The 18501-nt window shown below is 45.1% G+C and overlaps 1 protein-coding gene across 1 annotated transcript in view; it reads left to right on the top strand.

Moving 5' to 3' along the window:
• The first annotated feature begins 13776 nt into the window (after positions 1 to 13776).
• Positions 13777 to 18501, top strand: part of NLRC3 (NLR family CARD domain containing 3) — a 35123-nt gene continuing 30398 nt past the window's right edge. Inside the window, exon 1 of the mRNA XM_083152968.1 lies at positions 13777 to 13919. The gene's annotated coding sequence lies outside the window, so the exon portion shown is untranslated. The remainder of the gene's footprint in view (positions 13920 to 18501) is intronic.

Genomic DNA, 18501 nt, shown 5'->3' with positions numbered 1-18501 from the left:
ATGCTGCTCCCTGAAGTCTCCCATGATGCAAGTATGGTGAAGTGCATCATGGGAGAAAAACATCGGTACTTGTGTACTAGCACGGCGCCCATCGCAGACCATAAGGCATGCGATACGACGCGATTGGCACCCGATGGTATACAATTTAAAATTGTATACCATTGAATATGGCATACGATGTGATGCGATTTTTAAATTGTATAAGTACCCTAATGGGGGCTTACAATGTTAAATGCACCCCCACGCCACCCCGACTATGAACGTGAACCCAAAGTGTGGCGAGCGGACGCGGAATACATGTAAAGTAATATGCATCCCCTCGCTGCGCTCGCCACACTATATAAATTCAACTCCACGCCGACGTGGATAGTGGGGGTATGAATAGGACGGACGACGCGTACCGCGGCCCCCCACGGGCTCACCACGCTTCGGGTTCACATTCATAGTGGGGGTGCATTTAACATCGTAAGCCCCCATTAGGGTGCTTATACAATTTTTAAATCGCATCGCAGTGCATCGGGTGTATGCCATGCGATGCGATTATATCGTGGGGGCCGTGCTAGTACACAAGTACCAAAACATCAATTAAAAACTCATGGGGATGGATAAAAAAAACATGTCCTGTACAGGATCCAAAAATCCATAGTAATTTAATATTCTACAATTTATATTTTAGTCTTCTACACATACAGTACCAGTAGGTGATAAAAAATATAGTCGTTAATACCAGATCAAACTCATTAATTTCATGGTTATTTAATTGAATAGCTTATTAGTGAAAAGTCCTTTTTCTTTTTTTCACAACCGAGAAAAGTTAACACTTTATTTTATCTTTAGGTAACGATACACAGGTTGGATATTGATGGTGAAATTGTCTAGTGAGAAATAACAGTGTATTAACGGGTGTAAAATCCCTTTCAAAGCAAATTGAAGTTGCCCCAAAGTTACAGTCTACTGAATAGTGTATGACAAACAGCGTCAAAGTTTGGCAAAGCTGAAACGTAATATTAGTAGTCTGTGGGATAGACGTCTTTAGCTGTGGGTATTAGCTTTAGATTGCCAACATTGCTGTGAGATGTGCAAAATATCTGCTAAAGATGCCAGGGCCGTAGTGGAGGAATATGAATCACTTTAGTTATTGCCGGTAAATGATTTGAAATGAATTCATTGACGTTCAGTTAAATATTGCGCAATGCTGGCGTTTTATGTGGATATTTTGCACATCTCTCACAGCAGCATTGTCACTCAAAGGGTTAAATAACCCCTGATTCAATTACTGAATGAATCACTCATGACCGCGCTTAAGGGGCCCATACAGTGCTGTGATGTCTCGAAGTAGTGTACAGACACCCGATACCCTGCGAGCTGCCTGGAACCTTCCCGGGCGGCAGGTACGCATGCGATCCATCACAATTTGTTTTAATGGATCGCATGCGTTCCTGCCCGTCTCGCGGCCAGGAGGGAGGTCCAAGGTCGGGTGGTCGGATGGCCAGCAGGTCCGACCACCAGACACAGGTCCAATGTGCACGAGACTGCGCATCGGACACAACGGCATGTCACATGTCAGATGTCACATGTCAGATGTCACACGTGCAGAGTTAGATTTTGGTGGGGTTTTATTTCAAAGTGATATCTATATTGCAGTGTAAAAATAAAGCAGTAAGTATTTTCCCTGCACAGAAACAAAATAACTCTCTCTGCACATTTTACATCTGCCCCCCTGCAGTGCATGTGGGTTTGTCCATCTAAGAAGGAATTTGCCAGGAGGAGTGAACCAGAATAACCCCCTTAGTCATCTCTGAGCTCTCCATTCCCAGCATGGACATTCAAACAGGTCTGTGGATTAAAGGCTTTCACAGCACAGATAAAGTCCACTCTATATGGCTGTATTCATTCAATAGAGATGTAAAGCACATTCCACAGTGGCTGCTGTTCTTGCTGGTAGGGATCAGAGAGAACAGTGAGGAGTAAAGTTCATCATAGGGAGAAACCTAATAGACAACAGTAGTAGCCTGTACTACAGTGTGATCTGTCAGGAGATCCCAGGTAAATCTTTAGGATAAAATTGACAAATAAAAAGTAATGCTTTTTCATACAATTGCTAAGGTGATATATTCCCCAAAGAATGGCCATCAGCTGCTACTTTCATATAGCCTCACGGGTCCTCGCACCATGCAACATTTACTGAAAGCAAACAAATATTACTTATACATTTTCTAACCAGGTGAGGGCAGCAGACGTATAATGGGTCCTATTGTGGTCAACAATACTTTCAACTTGAACAGAATTCTTTGAATCAGAATGCAGCAGGTCAGGTGCAATAGCCAATCACGATGTCTAATGCTTTCTTCCAGATCTTCCCAATACATCTCGATCTTCAAAAAATTTATAAAACTCCCACATCCAAAAGTTGTATGGGGGTGAAGTCAGGTGATCAAGGTGACCATGATGTCTGAAAGAAGTGGCTGACAAAAGTGCTGCCTTAGTAACTGTAGTAGTAAAGGGCCTGCCCAATCTCTGCAGTACTTGTTATCCTGATTTCTCTACATTAAGAACTAACTCCAGAGTGTTCTAAGTAGGGATAAGATCATTTTTACAGCTGTGTGTGTGTGTATGTATGTATATATATATATATATATATATATATATATATATATACACACACACACAGTTGTGCTCATAAGTTTACATACCCTAGCATAATTTGTGATTTTCTGGCCATTTGTCAGAGAATATGAATGATAACTCACAAACTTTTCTTTCACTCATGGTTAGTGGTTGGGTGAAGCCATTTAGGGGGAAATTTACCAATATGAAAAACCTAGTTTTTCGTATTGGTATTTCCCCTACGGCTGCATATGACTGTTTTAGTCGTATGCAAAGTCGTGTTCCGGAGGGGAAATTACAAAGCAGTCAGATACGACTGCTTTGTAACCCTCCAATGGTGTAACAATTCGTATTAGCTGGCCATATATACGGCCGCTAATACGAATTATTTGTAGCAGTCTGCACGGATCAGTCAGATCCGTGCAGGCTGCAAGGTGTAAAAAAAAATAGAAAAATAAATAAAAAAACAAAAAAACGGCGTGGGGTCCCCCCCACAGCCGAAACCAGCACCAGGCTGACAGAGCCTGGAGCCGGTAATTAAAAATCAGGGAACCCGACAAATAGGGGTTCCCTGATTTTTAACAACCAGCCCCAGGCTCCTGCTCTGGGGCTGGTTCCCAAAATACGGGGGACAAAATGACTAGGGGTCTCCCGTATTTTAAGAACCAGCCCCAGGCAAAACCAGCCAGCAGGGTAATGCCACAGCCGGGGGGAGACTTTTTATACAAGTACTGTCCCCGATGCCCCTGGGCGGTGGACATCGGGCTGATTATGGTGTAAAAAAAAAGATTAAACTATTGTTTTTTACTGTGGCACTACAAGTGCCAGCAAGCCTCCCCAGCAAGCTGGGACTTGGAGAACCAGGAGCCGAGAAAGTCGGCTCCTGATTGGCCGCTAGGCGGCCAATAGAATTCATTCTGAGGAGAGGCGCCGAGTATGAAATATCTCAGCATCTCTCCTCAGCGCGAAGCGGAGACAGCGGGGACCGGCGACAGCTTCAACATTACCTGGATTACGTCGGACAGGGAGAAGACTTCTTCAGCGCAGGACCAGGTGAGTAGGATTTCCTTCCACAGCTCCAATATGGATTTCTTCGGACCCGGACACCGCTATGGACCTGGAGGACGACGCAGACAGCCGACATGGACCTGGAGGACGACGCAGACAGCCGACATGGACCTGGAGGACGACACAGGACATCAGGACCAGGGCTACCTACGGGATCAAGAAAGGTAAGTATCAGTATGTGTGTAATGTATGTATTAAACTTTTATTTTCATTGTGTCAGTGTGTTTATTGTACTATTTTTTTAACTGTGGAACTACAAGTGCCAACGGGCCCTTTAATGCCCAGCAGGCTGGGACTTGTGGTTCTCCAAGTCCCAGCTTGCTGGGGAGGCTTGCTGGCACTTGTAGTGCCACAGTAAAAAACAATAGTTTAATCTTTTTTTTTACACCATAATCAGCCCAATGCCCACCGCCCAGGGGCATCGGGGACAGTACCAGGCTTCAGCCTGGTCAGGTAAGTCCTGGAGGGGGGGGACCCCTTCATTGGGGGGGGTCCCCACTCCCCCAGGGCCCCTGGCCAGGCTGACTGGTCGGTAGGGATGAATGCTTTGGCCGGGGGGACTTGTATAAAAAGTCTCCCCCCGGCTGTGGCATTACCCTGCTGGCTGGTTTTGCCTGGGGCTGGTTCTTAAAATACGGGGGACCCCTACTCATTTTGTCCCCCGTATTTTGGGAACCAGCCCCGGACCTGGAGCCTGGGGCTGGTTGTTAAAAATCGGGGAACCCCTATTTGTCGGGTTCCCTGATTTTTAATTACCGGCCCCGGCTCCTTCAGCCTGGTGCTGGTTTCGGCTGTGGGGGGGACCCCACGCCGTTTTTTTTTTTAAATTTATTTAATTTTTCTATTTTTTTTACACTGAAGCCTACACGGATCTGACTGATCCGTGCAGGCTTAAAGCAAATAGAACAGGAAAATGGTGTTCTATTTTCCTGTCGTATTTGCGTGGGTGTTTTACACCACTAAGCAGCCGTATTATCAGTACGGCTGCTTAGTACATCAGGAACCACCATTCTTTTGAATGGTGATTTCTGTCGTATCCTATCGATGTTGTAGGACATTCGTATTTGTAAATACAAATACGAATGTTCCATCTTTAGGACTACGAATTGTTGTATTTTTGGGATTGTAAATCCCAAAAATACAAATTCGTAAAAAAAAGGTGTATTTCTCCCTACGAATACACCTTTTTTCTACGAATCCATTTTGGTAAATGTCCCCCTTATTGTCAAACAACTGTGTTTACTCTTGTTAAATCATAATGACAACAGGAACTACCCAAATGAGCCTGATCAAAAGTTTACATACCCCAGTTCTTAATACCGTGTATTGCCCCCTATAACATCAATGACAGCTTGAAGTATTTTGTGGTAGTTGTGGATGAGGCTCTTTATTTCCTCAGATGGTAAAGCTGCCCATCCTTCTTGGCAAAAAGCCTCCAGTTCCTGTAAATTCTTGGGCTGTCTTGCATGAACTGCACGTTTGAGATCTCCCCAGAGTGGCTCAATGATATTGAGGTCAGGAGACTGAGATGGCCACTCCAGAACCTTCACTTTATTCTGCTGTAGCCAATGACAGGTCGACTTGGACTTGTGTTTTGGATCATTGTCATGTTGGAACATCTAAGTACGTCCCATGCGCAGCTTCCAGGCTGATGAGTGCAAATCTTCCTCCAGTATTTTCTGATAACATGCTGCATTCATCTTGCCATCAATTTTGACCAAGTTTTCAGTGCCTTTGTAGCTCACACATCCCCAAAACATCAACGTTCCACCTCCATGTTGCACAGTAGGAATGGTGTACCTTTTGTCATAGGCCTTGTTGACTCCTCTCCAAATGTAACGTTTATGGTTGCGGCCAAAAAGTTCAATTTTGGTCTCAAAACTCCAAATGACTTTGAGAAGTTTTGAGGCTTGTCTGTGGTGTTTGGAGTATTGTAAGTGGGATGCTTTGTGGCATTTGTGTAGTAATGGCTTTATTCTGGTGACTCGATCATGCAGCCCATTTTTCTTCAAATGCCTACTTATTGTGCATCTTGAAACAACCACACCACTGTTTTTCAGAGAGTCCTGTATTTCAAGTTATTGGCGAATTTTTCTTTGCATCCTGAACAATTTTCCTGGCAGTTGTGGCTGAAATTTTTTTTGGTCTACCTGAACGTGAGTTGGTTTACACAGAATTCCTCATTTTCCACTTCTGAATTAGAGTTTGAACACTGCTGATTGGCGTTCACAATTGCTTGGATATCTTTTTATATCCCTTTCCTGTTTTATACAGTTCAATTACCTTTTCCTGCAGATCCTTTGACAATTCTTTTGCTTTCCCCATGACTCTAGACACGTCAGTGCAGCACTGGATGAAAGATGCAAGGGTCTTTCAGGAGACTAGAAACTCACTGACCTTTTATACACACACACACACACACACACACACACACACACACACACACACACACACTGATTACAAGCAAACAGATCACATGTCAGGATGGTTACCTTTTGTAGCCATTCAAACCTGTTTGTGTCAACTTGTGTGCATGTTATCAGGCCAAAATCTCCAGGGTATGTAAACTTTTGATCAGGGTCATTTGGGTAGTTTCTTTTGTCATTATAATTAAGAAAAGAGTAAACACAGTTGTTTGACAATAAATAGCTTCACCCAACCACTAACCATGAGAGAAAGAAAAGTGTGTGAGTTATTCATATTCTCTGACGAATGGGCAGAAAATCAGTAAAAAAAAAGAGAAAAGGTGGGGACAGCCAATCCCAAGATTACATGCAGCAGGGATAACCAGTATTATCTACGTTTTCCTTGTAAATTACTAATCAAGTAGGAAGTTTATTCACTAAAGCAAATTATATTAATATTATTAGTGTACTTAGCGCCGGGAGAAGAACAACGTCCTGGGACGCTGCTCATATATTTCTTTCTTTTTTTTTTATAAATAAATTTTATTAATGAGATGCCATGGATACATCAAGAAATAGTTAGGCAAAAAGACATAACGTAGAACAGGGTCCAAATATGAACAAATTAACGTAAAATTTAGGAACAAACGCAGCGGTTCCAGAACCCGGACCAAATATTTACAGTCAACAAAATATAGAGGCATCTCTTTTGTTTTTAAGGGTGATAATATACTTAAAGACAATAAAGATATAATGCATATAAACAGTGATAAATAATAAAAAGAATAAAAAAAAAAAAATATATATATATATATATATATACATATATACATACATACATACATACATACACACACATATACATATACATATATATATATATATACATACATATAAAGAAAAATAAAAAAACAACACTGTTATAAGCTACAGAAACCATAAAGAAAAAATATTTAAGAAATTTAATAGAGAAGAAAAGGAGGGTGAATAAAGGAAGGAAGACAAGAAAAGCGAAGAGAAAGGGTAGGCGAAGGAGGGATCCGGAAAGGAGGGGGTCCTACCCGACTAGTCTAACCCATTTGGAGATCCATTCCTCAATTTTTAGTGGAAGGCTGGGGGTACATTAAAATATGTGGTCCAGGGCTCCCAGACCTTAATAAATTTCTTTCAATTGAGTCAATCAATGTCCAGCACAAAATGCTCCTCAATATAATTGAGTTCAAATGGCACCAAAATCCACTTTTAGTTACTGCAGCTCCCTTTTGAATTAAACATCCAGGGTCCGGGATGGACAGATCTAGGCAAAACAGAAAGAAAAGGGGTGCTTCATGGGGCAAATAAAACTTTTGCAATTGGATACCACAAACTTTCTCCAAGACAAGATAAAAGAATTTGCTCGTACCATATGATTCAACAGTGTGGGCTGGCTACCACATGATATGATATAAATACTGGGCACACCGCTTCACCGCAAGCTCCTTCACCTCAGGATACCAAATGGCCGCTGATGCTGGTTTGTGCCACTGCATCTGGGAACCGTCAACCGGAGAGAGCCACAAGTGAAGAGAGACACAGGGACAGAGGGTGCGAGTGTCACAAGCCACATCCTAATGTGTTTTGTCAGAGACTTCAGAGGGTGTGGCCTTGTGACTTTAGGCAATTATAGGCAACTTTAGGCACTTATTTAGGCACTATATGCCCACATCAGTAAAGTATTTGTATATTACAGTAATATTCTATTTACATTTCTCCTATTTAGGAGAAATTTCCAATCCAACTCTGTTTGGTAGGGTAATACAGGTGCATGCAGTGGCAAACGCAGGATTTTTAGAAGGGGGGTTCCAAATGTAATTCAAAATCTCCCACTCTGCAGCGCATCGGAGTAAGTACGGGAGTCTGGGGGAGAGGTTTCAGACCTGAAAATTGGTCTTTGTATACACTGGATACAGTATGAATACAGTATTACTATTTAATAGTACAGGCTGTTTTAAACATTTCAATACGATAAGTGGTCAGGAAAAGTTAAACATATCATAATAAATACACAGACATAATAGAACCAATACTGCACTCTCTAAGCTCACAATCTCCCACCTTATGGTAAGGCTCCTGTCTCTTCATCTTGGCAGCTACTCTCTGGTCCATTGCGATGTGTAAGGGGTCAGATCCACACATACAGTAAATGTGGTAGAAGAAGCTGGTACACTGGGCATGTGCAGCAGCTCTGCTCTGTCCCTTACACTGTGTGATGTGGTGGAAGCTTTATTGATCATATTATATAACAGTGCTATTGTCATAATTTAAGGAGCTTGCAATAGGAGGGGGGTTTCCGGGCAACCAGAAACCCCCCTGCTTTTGCCTATGGCATGTGGCTGGTCTTTAAAGTTAGTCATACCAGTGTGGAGGTGGAGGGTGCTAATAACTATGAGACATATGGGGTACAGTCTTGTCGGACTCAGGTAGTGCACTATAGCAGCTCAGCGTTATGCACCCTGGCTCTGTCTTCCTCCTGTGGTTTGTTACATCCTGAGTGTGACCTGAAGCAGCCACATTATAGTTCTACAGTGTGTATATATAGATGCATCAAATGTCAGCATTGCGGTGTTGCTGCCTTGCTATGAATTTACTGTATATAAGGACATCGCACCTGACTGCAGGTTACATCCAAGTGTACAACAGTGTTTGCGGTCATTTATTTTATGTCCGTCTGGGGAGGGCAACATGTGGCACTTCAACTGCTGTGGAACTACACTCTCAGCATGCAATAGGAGGAAAACTGAAGCAGGGCATGCTGGGAGGTGTAGTTCCACAGTAGCTGGAGTGACGCATATCATCTATGCCTGATCTAGAGAACTAAAATGTGTGCTCACCCAGCTTTACTTTAAGTAAAAAAAGTGTTTAGTTTTAACCTAATTGTAGAAAGTTCTGGGATTCAGAAGATATGTGCTATAAAAAGTAGGCAGTAATTAGTATCAGTATTTGTAAGAACTCATTTTGTGGCTGCAGCCACTCCACCAAGATGGTGTGACCACTCCCATGAGTAGTGACTGGATGCCACACCCACAGCAGAGCAGCAGTGACTGGATGCCATGCCTATGCGTAGCAAAGTAGCAGTAACTAGATGCCATGCACCTGTCTAGCAGAGCAGCTGTGATTTCTTTTTGAAAAACAGGCGGTATTTCATACCCTACCATCCACGAGGGTGTGGAGGCAGAAAGGAATAGTGTGAAAAACTGGGAAGCCAACTTTCTCAGCAGACAAGATGTTCAGGCAAGTGAATGGGCTTTGCATCCCACAGTGTTGTAGGCTGTGGTCAGACTCTGGGGCTGCCCTCATGTAGATTGAATGGCCTCCACGCTGAACCACAAATTACATAGTTACATAGTAGGTAAGGCTGAAAAAAGACTTGCGTCCATCTAGTTCAACCTGGTATAGATATCCATTGCTGATTTGGTTGGTTCTGTTATTTTACAGACAAATTCTATTTCTTATTTGTACCCATGGATGTTTTTCTCCAGTAAATGTTTGTCCAACTTTGCCTTGAACGCATTTAATGAGCCAGCCGTTACCACCTCTCTGGGAAGAGAGTTCCAGAGTTTGACTGTTCTGACCGTAAAGAAATTCTTTCTACTAGCTGAATGAAATCTTTTTTCTTCTAATCTATACTCATGCCCTCGCGTCCTAGATTCCTTTCTAGTAGAAAATAGGGTGTGTGACAGTTCCTTATATTGGCCCTTGATATACTTGTACATGTTGAGCATATACTTGTACATGTTGAGCAATTACCCAATTACGGTTCCCGAACCAGAGACCCAGGAGCGTTTCTGGTTAATGCTCTGTTGGCTCCCTGACCATTCAAGCTAGTGTATATCTTCCCTCCAGTGGCCCTTTCTTCTCTAATTCTCTGTCACTTGAAGCAGTAGTCATTGGTAGCCATTCTACTCGCTCCCAACTGGCCAAGAAGGGCCTGATTTGCGGATCTGCTCAGACTCTCCATAGCTTCTCTGTGGCAGCTTCTACTGTATCCAGATCTTCTCTCCTAAGGATTGTACCTTCATCAGTATCTGTCCAGGCTAGCTTTGACTGGTTAGCTGTTGAAACAGCCCTCCTGACGGCCAGAGGTTTCTTGGGTGCTGTCACTAAGACCATGACCTTCATCAGCTCGCATTTATTATCGTGTCTGGTGCACCTTTTTCCAGTGGTGCTCAGCTAGACATTTCAACTCTACAGAGTACCGTCGGCCTTCGCTTAGCCACGCTTAAAGTGTTGTCACTGTCTGTCCTATTTCAGAGACGATTAGACAAGTGCTTGGTGATCCAGACTTTTCTTCAAGGGGTGCGACACATCCAAGCCCCATCTATCCCTCCTGTACACCCATGGGATCTTTCGCTAGTGCTCAGGAGTCTTTGCATGAGCCACTAGATTCAGTAGGCTCACTTAGAAGACTGTGTTCTTGCTGGAAATTGCGTCTCTGATTTGTCTGCTTTGTCTCATGTCTCACCTTACCATATTTTTCATCCTGACCATGTGGTTCTCTGTACATGCATAGATTACCTTCCGAAGGTCATTTCGCTTTTCCATATGAATTAGAAGATAATGCTCCCTGCTCGTCAGCCTTCAACATCTGGGAATTTGGCTGGTCTTTCTCCATTTGACGGATGTTTTATGTGAACATTCATTCGCATGCCTGTGGGAAACTCCCCCATCATTCGATGGTCGCTTTTCCAATGATTTGGAAAGCGCTCGCCCATGCACCAGTGGTCTAGACCACTCGTACATATGAGTGTAGAAAAGCAGGGATATGGGTGGGCAGCTGACATCCGGTTAAGTCTGCTGTCCATGCCCCCCCCCCTGCACGCACGTCCCGACCGCATTTCCATATGCACACCCTGTGTTTTCCTGGGAACGACCATGAAACGCAGGGCGTGCGCATATGGTAATGAACCTGATCAGGCCGCAACACCCCTCTCCACCCCCTGCTCGGAAGGCCAGCAGCGAGCACTCGGTGACCGGACTTCTCGCCGAGTTCGCACGCTCCCTGCATATGGTACGCTGCCCGAATTCGCGTCCGAGCGAAGCGATCTGAATAAGGGCCTGTGTTCTTGTTTTTAGTTATGAGCGCTGATAAGCAGAGGCGTAGGGAGGGCGGAGCCACCGGAGCTCATGCTCCGGGCGCCGATTGGTGGAATGGCGCCGCCGGCCCGCCCCCCCTCCGCAAATTATCCCTGTACACAAAGCCTAGCCAATAGCAGCGCAGCGCGACTTTATCAGCCACTTAGCGCGCTGCTTACTGTGTAGTAGCGCAGGAGTAGTGACTGTCCTGCGCCGTTAGTGTCCCGGCGCTAGTGCATCCTGGACCTGGAGTGCCTCTCAGCGACTCCCTGCAGTGTGTTCCGGCACTGAAAGGAGAGGAGCCCGGCGCTGTGTTAGTGTGCCAGAGGAAGCTGTCAATCACCACCCTGCTCTGCCGGAGTTTCTCTGCACACAGCTCCTGCAGCGCTAGAGCCCCGCTGCCCTCATAGAACCTTCGAGTTCAGGTCTGCACCCTGTACAGACCTCCAAGCCTGCTGAGAGACCTCTATTGCATTACTGTCCATTACATAAAGCTGCAGGAGGAGATAAGTAACTGCACCAATACACCTGCTGAATATATTGTACACCTGCTTGTAACTGTGATGTATGTACCTAAGTTATTCTGCATATCTGGAAATTAACTATGTGCATGCTGCTCAAAATAAACCACAATTCCTACAATAGACCTAAGCTAACACTGTTGGTCCACTGGTGGTGTCGCTGCTGCTGACATCTGTAAGCCGCCAACAAATATGGCCGCTGGGTCAGCAGGAGGACTGCTATGCATTCCCAGCAGCAGCTCCTCCGCCCATGGGAGGTATGGTAGCATTGGACAGGGACAGATAGGACCATAGCCCCCTTGGCGTCTCTCACGCTGATCACTGAAAGCCGCCACCACTGCTACAGCTTTCGAGCAATTTCCTGGTGCCTGAGCAGATACCGTTACAGTGTCTTATATAGCGCAGCAGATTCCGTTATAGCGTCTTATATAGAGCAGCAGATTCCGTTACAGCGTCTTATATAGAGCAGCAGATTCCGTTATAGCTTCTTATATAGCGCAGCAGATTTCGTTACATCGTCTTATATAGCGCAGCAGATTCCGTTACATCATCTTATATAGCGCAGCAGATTCCGTTACAGCGTTCTTATATAGTGCAGCAGATTCCGTTATAGCGTCTTATATAGCGCAGCAGATTCCATTACAGCGTCTTATATAGCGCAGCAGATTCCATTACAGCGTCTTATATAGCGCAGCAGATTCTGTTACAGCGTCTTGTATAGCGCAGCAGATTACGTTACAGTGTCTTATATAGCGCAGCAGATTCCGTTACAGCGTCTTATATAGAGCAGCAGATTCCGTTATAGCTTCTTATATAGCGCAGCAGATTTTGTTACAGGGTCTTATATAGCGCAGCAAATTCATTTACATCGTCTTACATAGCGCAGCAGATTCCGTTACAGCGTCTTATATAGTGCAGCAGATTCCGTTATAGCGTCTTATATAGCGCAGCAGATTCCATTACAGCGTCTTATATAGCGCAGCAGATTCCGTTATAGCGTCTTATATAGCGCAGCAGATTCCGATACAGCGTCTTTTATAGCGCAGCAGATTCCGTTACAGTGTCTTATATAGCGTAGCAGATTCTGTTACAGCGTCTTGTATAGCGCAGCAGATTACGTTACAGTGTCTTATATAGCGCAGCAGATTCCGTTACAGTGTCTTATATAGCGCAGCAGATTCCGTTACACTGTCTTATATAGCGCAGCAGATTCCGTTACAGTGTCTTATATAGCGCAGCAGATTCCATTACAGCGTCTTATATAGCGCAGCAGATTCTGTTACAGCGTCTTATATAGCGCAGCAGATTCTGTTATAGTGTCTTATATAGCGCAGCAGATTCCGTTACAGTGTCTTATATAGCGCAGCAGATTCCATTACAGCGTCTTATATAGCGCAGCAGATTCTGTTACAGCGTCTTATATAGCGCAGCAGATTCCGTTACAGTGTCTTATATAGCGCAGCAGATTCCGTTACAGTGTCTTATATAGCGCAGCAGATTCCGTTACAGTGTCTTATATAGCGCAGCAGATTCCGTTACAGTGTCTTATATAGCGCAGCAGATTCCGTTACAGTGTCTTATATAGCGCAGCAGATTCCGTTACAGTGTCTTATACAGTGTCTTATTTTTTAAGTTTTTTCTTTTCAAATGCCAACACATGTTAGCCACGCCCCCAATTCATTACAGGGGGGGAGAGGCGCGAAATATGCCCTTGCTCCGGGCACCATGGCACCTAGCTACACCGCTGCTGATAAGGAGTCTTTCTAGTGTATTTTCCTATTTGCAATTATTGATATTATTTTCATGGGATTGGGAGCTACGTATCTGATTGCACTTCAGGTTAAAATGTAGCTAATTTGTTAAATATAAAATCTTGCTAAGGATCTTCCTGTTCCATGGACTGCACCTGTTGTCAGCTGTGACGCAGAGTTGAGTGCTGTGCAGTGTAACCCAGCACCAGTCACTTTGTCGTACATTCTGCTTCATGCATGAGACAGGAAGTCTGAGCAGGAAGAGGTGAGATGCTGAGATCAGTGGACCAGACCAGACCAGACGTAGAGCTGAGCGCAGACACAGTACGTACAGGGGACACCTGAGGAAAAGGAGCATAGTTACGGTGGATGAGCGCTGAAACACTCAGGGGACAGTTACATTTAAGGGACAGCTAAGGCCAGAGTGAGATGCAACCAGACGCAGGAGACCTGTGGTTAGTATGGAAGCTATGACAAGCATAAAGCAATATAATAAGGAAACTTGATTTAGAGACAGAGGATCATAACAAGATTGGTGAACAAAGACAGCATATAATTATTTAAAGCAACAAAGAACTCTCCTGCCTCCCAGGTACTTATCCGCTGAGTCTGTCACCTAGGTAAGTTTAGGCGGATTGTAATTACAATGTTATTTTAGTTTATGTCAAAATTGTCAGTTGTCATTTTCATCAACAGCGACCCGTAAGCGAGTTTTGTTCCAGTGGTTTGAGCTGATAATATAATTACTGTAATACTTTGTTAAGCTCCAGTAAATTATTTAGGTGTTAATAACACAGTTGCTTAGAAAGATATTAGACTCCTGCAACTATAAAGGTAAAAGGCCTGGTTGGATGTAATTGAACTGATTGACGTTCACATGGGGAAATTATACCTTTGTCTGTATTTCAAGGTCAGTGGCTCCAGTCTGAGACAGGAGACCCCAGGAGTTCCCCCCGTGACTGTGGTGGGATCATTATCACAGCGGGGCCAATTGTGGAAATATGCTTTGTGGTTTGTAGCGCTGTGGTAAAAAGATTCTTTGCTTTCCATTATATAGAATCCTGTAGATGTGTTGTCATAAGGGACATTGGTTCTTCCCGGCTGATGATTGTGAGTCGCAGGCAATGGGCTGTATAAGTCGCCGTAATCTAATGCCAGGTTCCATAGGCTAAGGGGAGGATTCATGCGTCTGCAAGTGGAAACCCGCACTATCCATTGGTTTATGCCAACAGTCACAGCTGTCACCAAATAGTGTTGGCTATTACACCAGCCCCTTGCTAGGTGGAAGAGATCCGTCACAGACAGACATACCTTCCCTGCACACACATCTCATACAGAGCCTTATACACACCGCCGACACTCTAAAAGACAGGTAAAATCCATGTCACCACCCAGGTGTCAACCCAGGTCCATGTTCCTTTGATAAAGCTGTACCCTGATACAGCGAAACGCGTCAGGAGCAGACCCCTTGGCACCTTCCCAGCCAACATCGCTACTACTTGGTCCAGACCAGCCGCCTCCAGAATATATCACTTTGGTACTTCAATTGCCGCATTAATATTCGGGACTCTAACCGACCACCTGAAGATCCCAGCATTTGCTTTTCCTCACCCAGGATTAAATATCTTCTTGTCGGACACTACCCTGCGGTAACTATACCCACTTTGCATTCTGGACAATATTGGATCCATTTTATGGCGGTGTACTAGGAATGGACATACCCTTAAATTATAATAGGTGCCAAGCTATTGCATATGCATTATTAATTAATTCATTTCTTGTGCTTTTTTATTGTGTTTATTAAATTTTGTGTACTTTTTATCAGATTTTGTCTAGCGCTACTATTTTCCTGTATTCCATGTTGACTTACGTCAACATTTCGTGACAAAACAAACATGAGAATCTCATGTCGACCTTCCCATGTGTCGGTCGAAATAAGCCTTGTTGACCATAAGTGGTTGACCTTATGTATGTCTACCCTATGACCCATGCCCCCTCACTTCCACTTCTGTGGCCATTCAAGGGGTAGATATATGCCACAAAAACTCGCTGTTTAATAGTTGATTCCAAATCTCCCCCCCCCCCCAAAAAAAAAACAACAACACAAAAACGTTAGGGTGTGGGTCATATATACCTTTTATCACAGCATTGAGGTCATGGGTTTGATTCCCACCATGGCACTAACCGTGTGGAGTTTGTATATTCTCCCCATGCTTCCATTGTTTACTCCAGATACTCCGGTTTCCTCCCACAATCCAAAAATAACTGGTAGGTTAATTGGTTCCCAACAAAAAAATTAACCTTGGATTGAATGTGTGTACATGTGGTAGGGAATATAGGGGCAGATGTATTATAGCGGCGAAGCAGGAGGGGAGACCGACAAGATGTATTAACATCTTGTCTGCCAAAGCGGGGGAGTGCTAACTCCCCCTTCCGGCGATGTCCCCTCCTGGAGATAGCGCATAATTTTACACTGATGCGCCATCTCCTTCCCCCTGGCCGGCTGGACTGGGCATGCGCAGGATCTCGCTACTCATGCTGTTGAGATAGGGCTTTACCAGCTTGCTGCTGGCGAAGCCAAAACCAGCATCGGGCGGAACTGTCAGTAATGCTGACCGTTCATACATGCGGCCTGCTATAATTTAGATAGCAGCGCCGATATGGACAGGGGCGCACGCTGACTCCTTCATACATGGGGGAGAAACGGTATCACTGTACATAGCGTGCGCTGATACCCCTTCTCCCCCATATACCACACGATTATACATCTGCCCCAGTGGCGTAAGTTCGTCCATGTCGCCCGGAGGCAAAAAAAAAGTTGGTGCCCCCCATTGATAGATAGCTAAAGTGAGGAAATGAGAGGGAAGAGCGAGATAGTGTCAGGGATATAGTGTCAAATGAAGATAGAGTGGGGAGAGCGAGAAAGTGTCAAGAGGTTGTCAGGGATAGAGAGAAGGAGGTGAGGTGACATGGGTGTCAGGCATAGATATAGGAGGGTGTCAGGCAGGAAAATAGAGCTTGGTGGGCACTGGGCACAAGCCTGGTGCTGCTACAGCCTGGATGCAGGCACTCAGGGCTAGAGTGGGAGGTGGGTGACTGTGGTGCTGATCCCTTCTGGACGGTACACACAACGCAGGGGCTGTCTGGGTGTGAGGTGATGGTCAAGGATTTGGGGATGACAGGTACCTTCTCCTTCTAGCTTCATGTCCCCAGGTTCCCTGAGCTGCTGCTTCACAGTCTTCTCCTGATGTTGCTGGCAGTGTAGGCTTCAATTTGGGCTGCAGCAGGAGCGTAGAGCGGCCTCTGCCTTCCCCGCGGGCGGTGGCAGATGTACTTCTGGGCAGAGGGGGCCGGGGGTAGGCTGCACCGCAAATTAGATGCCCGGAAGGCGCAGTGGGGAGGCTTCTATCTGGGGGCCCTCAAGGGCAGCCGGTGACTTCAGGCTAGACTGACGGCTGGCTGAAGCTTGCTGCGCGGGGCTGGGCTGCCGGGAGCTCATATGCTGTGTGTCACCTGACCCATGGTGCTGCACTTGCTGCGAGTCTCCCGGCCGACTCAGTGAGTACTGCTGCTGCAGCAAACCAGCTGGCAGGGGGATGGGGACGGGGGGGGGGGGTCATGCTGTGCCGCTGCCTACTATCAGGGTACTTTAAGTGAGCGAAACATCGGGGGGCAATGGAGCCAGTGCCCCCATTAAGGCTTGCAACCGGCGGCAGATGACTCCATTGCCTCCGGGAGTTCCGCCACTCCACCAAGATTGTAAGCTCCAGTGGGTCAGGGACTGATGTGAATGTTCAAATGTTCTCTGTAAAGCGCTGCGGAATATGTGTGCGCATAAATATCAGAAATACAATATGTCTGCTTCTAGCCATGACTTTCTATCCCACAGCCGTCATTTCCCCATGTAAGTTCCTATAGTGCCTCCACTGCTTTCTGTGCACAGGAAAAACAACCTCTTTATTATTAAAATGAGGAACCAAAATCAAGTTATTTCTTTTATTTGATGCTAAGGGAACTGAGCACCAGAACAGTAAGTCCACACTCACTGAGGCCCACTCATACTGCCATGACCACAGCTAATGTCATACCTCCAGCCCATACCTCCACTTCCTCATCTGTGCTGATCACTACCACAGGTGCGCCTGTCTGTGGAGGGAACGTGGTGAGAGCGAGGACTGGATCTGTTGGGGGACCCCCATACCTGGTCCCCACACAAGCTGAATGGGCTGATACGTCTATATCTTCTGGTTTCTTCTGCCTCTGCTGCATTTAGGACTGGTTAGATAAAAGTTTAGACAAGTAAGTATCTCTATGTGAGAGATAACTATGCTCTGTGGGGTAAGTGTTTTACATTCATGTCATGATAGTAGTCAGGAACCAAACTTTTAGTTATTGTTGGTTTCTAAGCGTTTGTGTTGGGAGGTAGCGCAGCCATGTAGTATAGTCTGGTATTGACCTGACTGAATACATGATCACATTGGAAGGTGAGGATGTGTGTGTTGTCATTACAACGTCATCTAAGGGAGTTAATTGGTTTTATATAAATTATGTTATCAATGTTTCGTAACTTTTACATTGAAAAAATGGAAATATATGGTTGGATATATTTAAAAATCTTTTTTTTGCATTTGCTGATATGTGTGATTGTCCATTATGGAAAGATGGGCTCCCAGGGTCAGGGAATAGAGGCGCCCCCCCCCCCCCCCCCCCCACTGATCCCAGGGCTGTAGGTAGAGCCAACCCTGTGGACTCGAAATAGAAGATAACAGCAATTGTAACCTCTGTAAAAGCCTTCCACTGAGCGATCCCAGATTATACAAGTCCATGACTTGTAGTAGGGGCTGGATGCTAAACCCTGAGTGGCCTGGGTGAACCCGCCAACCACTACTGAAGACTTCCTACCACCATCAGCGGCCGCCTGTCTCTAGCTCCCCTTACTGTCAACTTTTCCGTCTCTTATAGTGTAGGGGGGTTATATAAATGCTGTGTTTCTTCCCTCTTGCCTCAGCTAAGGGTTCTAGACAGCTGACAGATGAT

Source organism: Crinia signifera, chromosome 7 (assembly GCF_055691185.1).
Source record: "Crinia signifera chromosome 7, ASM5569118v1, whole genome shotgun sequence".
Classification (NCBI taxonomy): Eukaryota; Metazoa; Chordata; class Amphibia; order Anura; family Myobatrachidae; genus Crinia; species Crinia signifera.
Note: the sequence above shows the minus strand (reverse complement) of the source record. Positions and strands in the feature narration are given on the sequence as shown.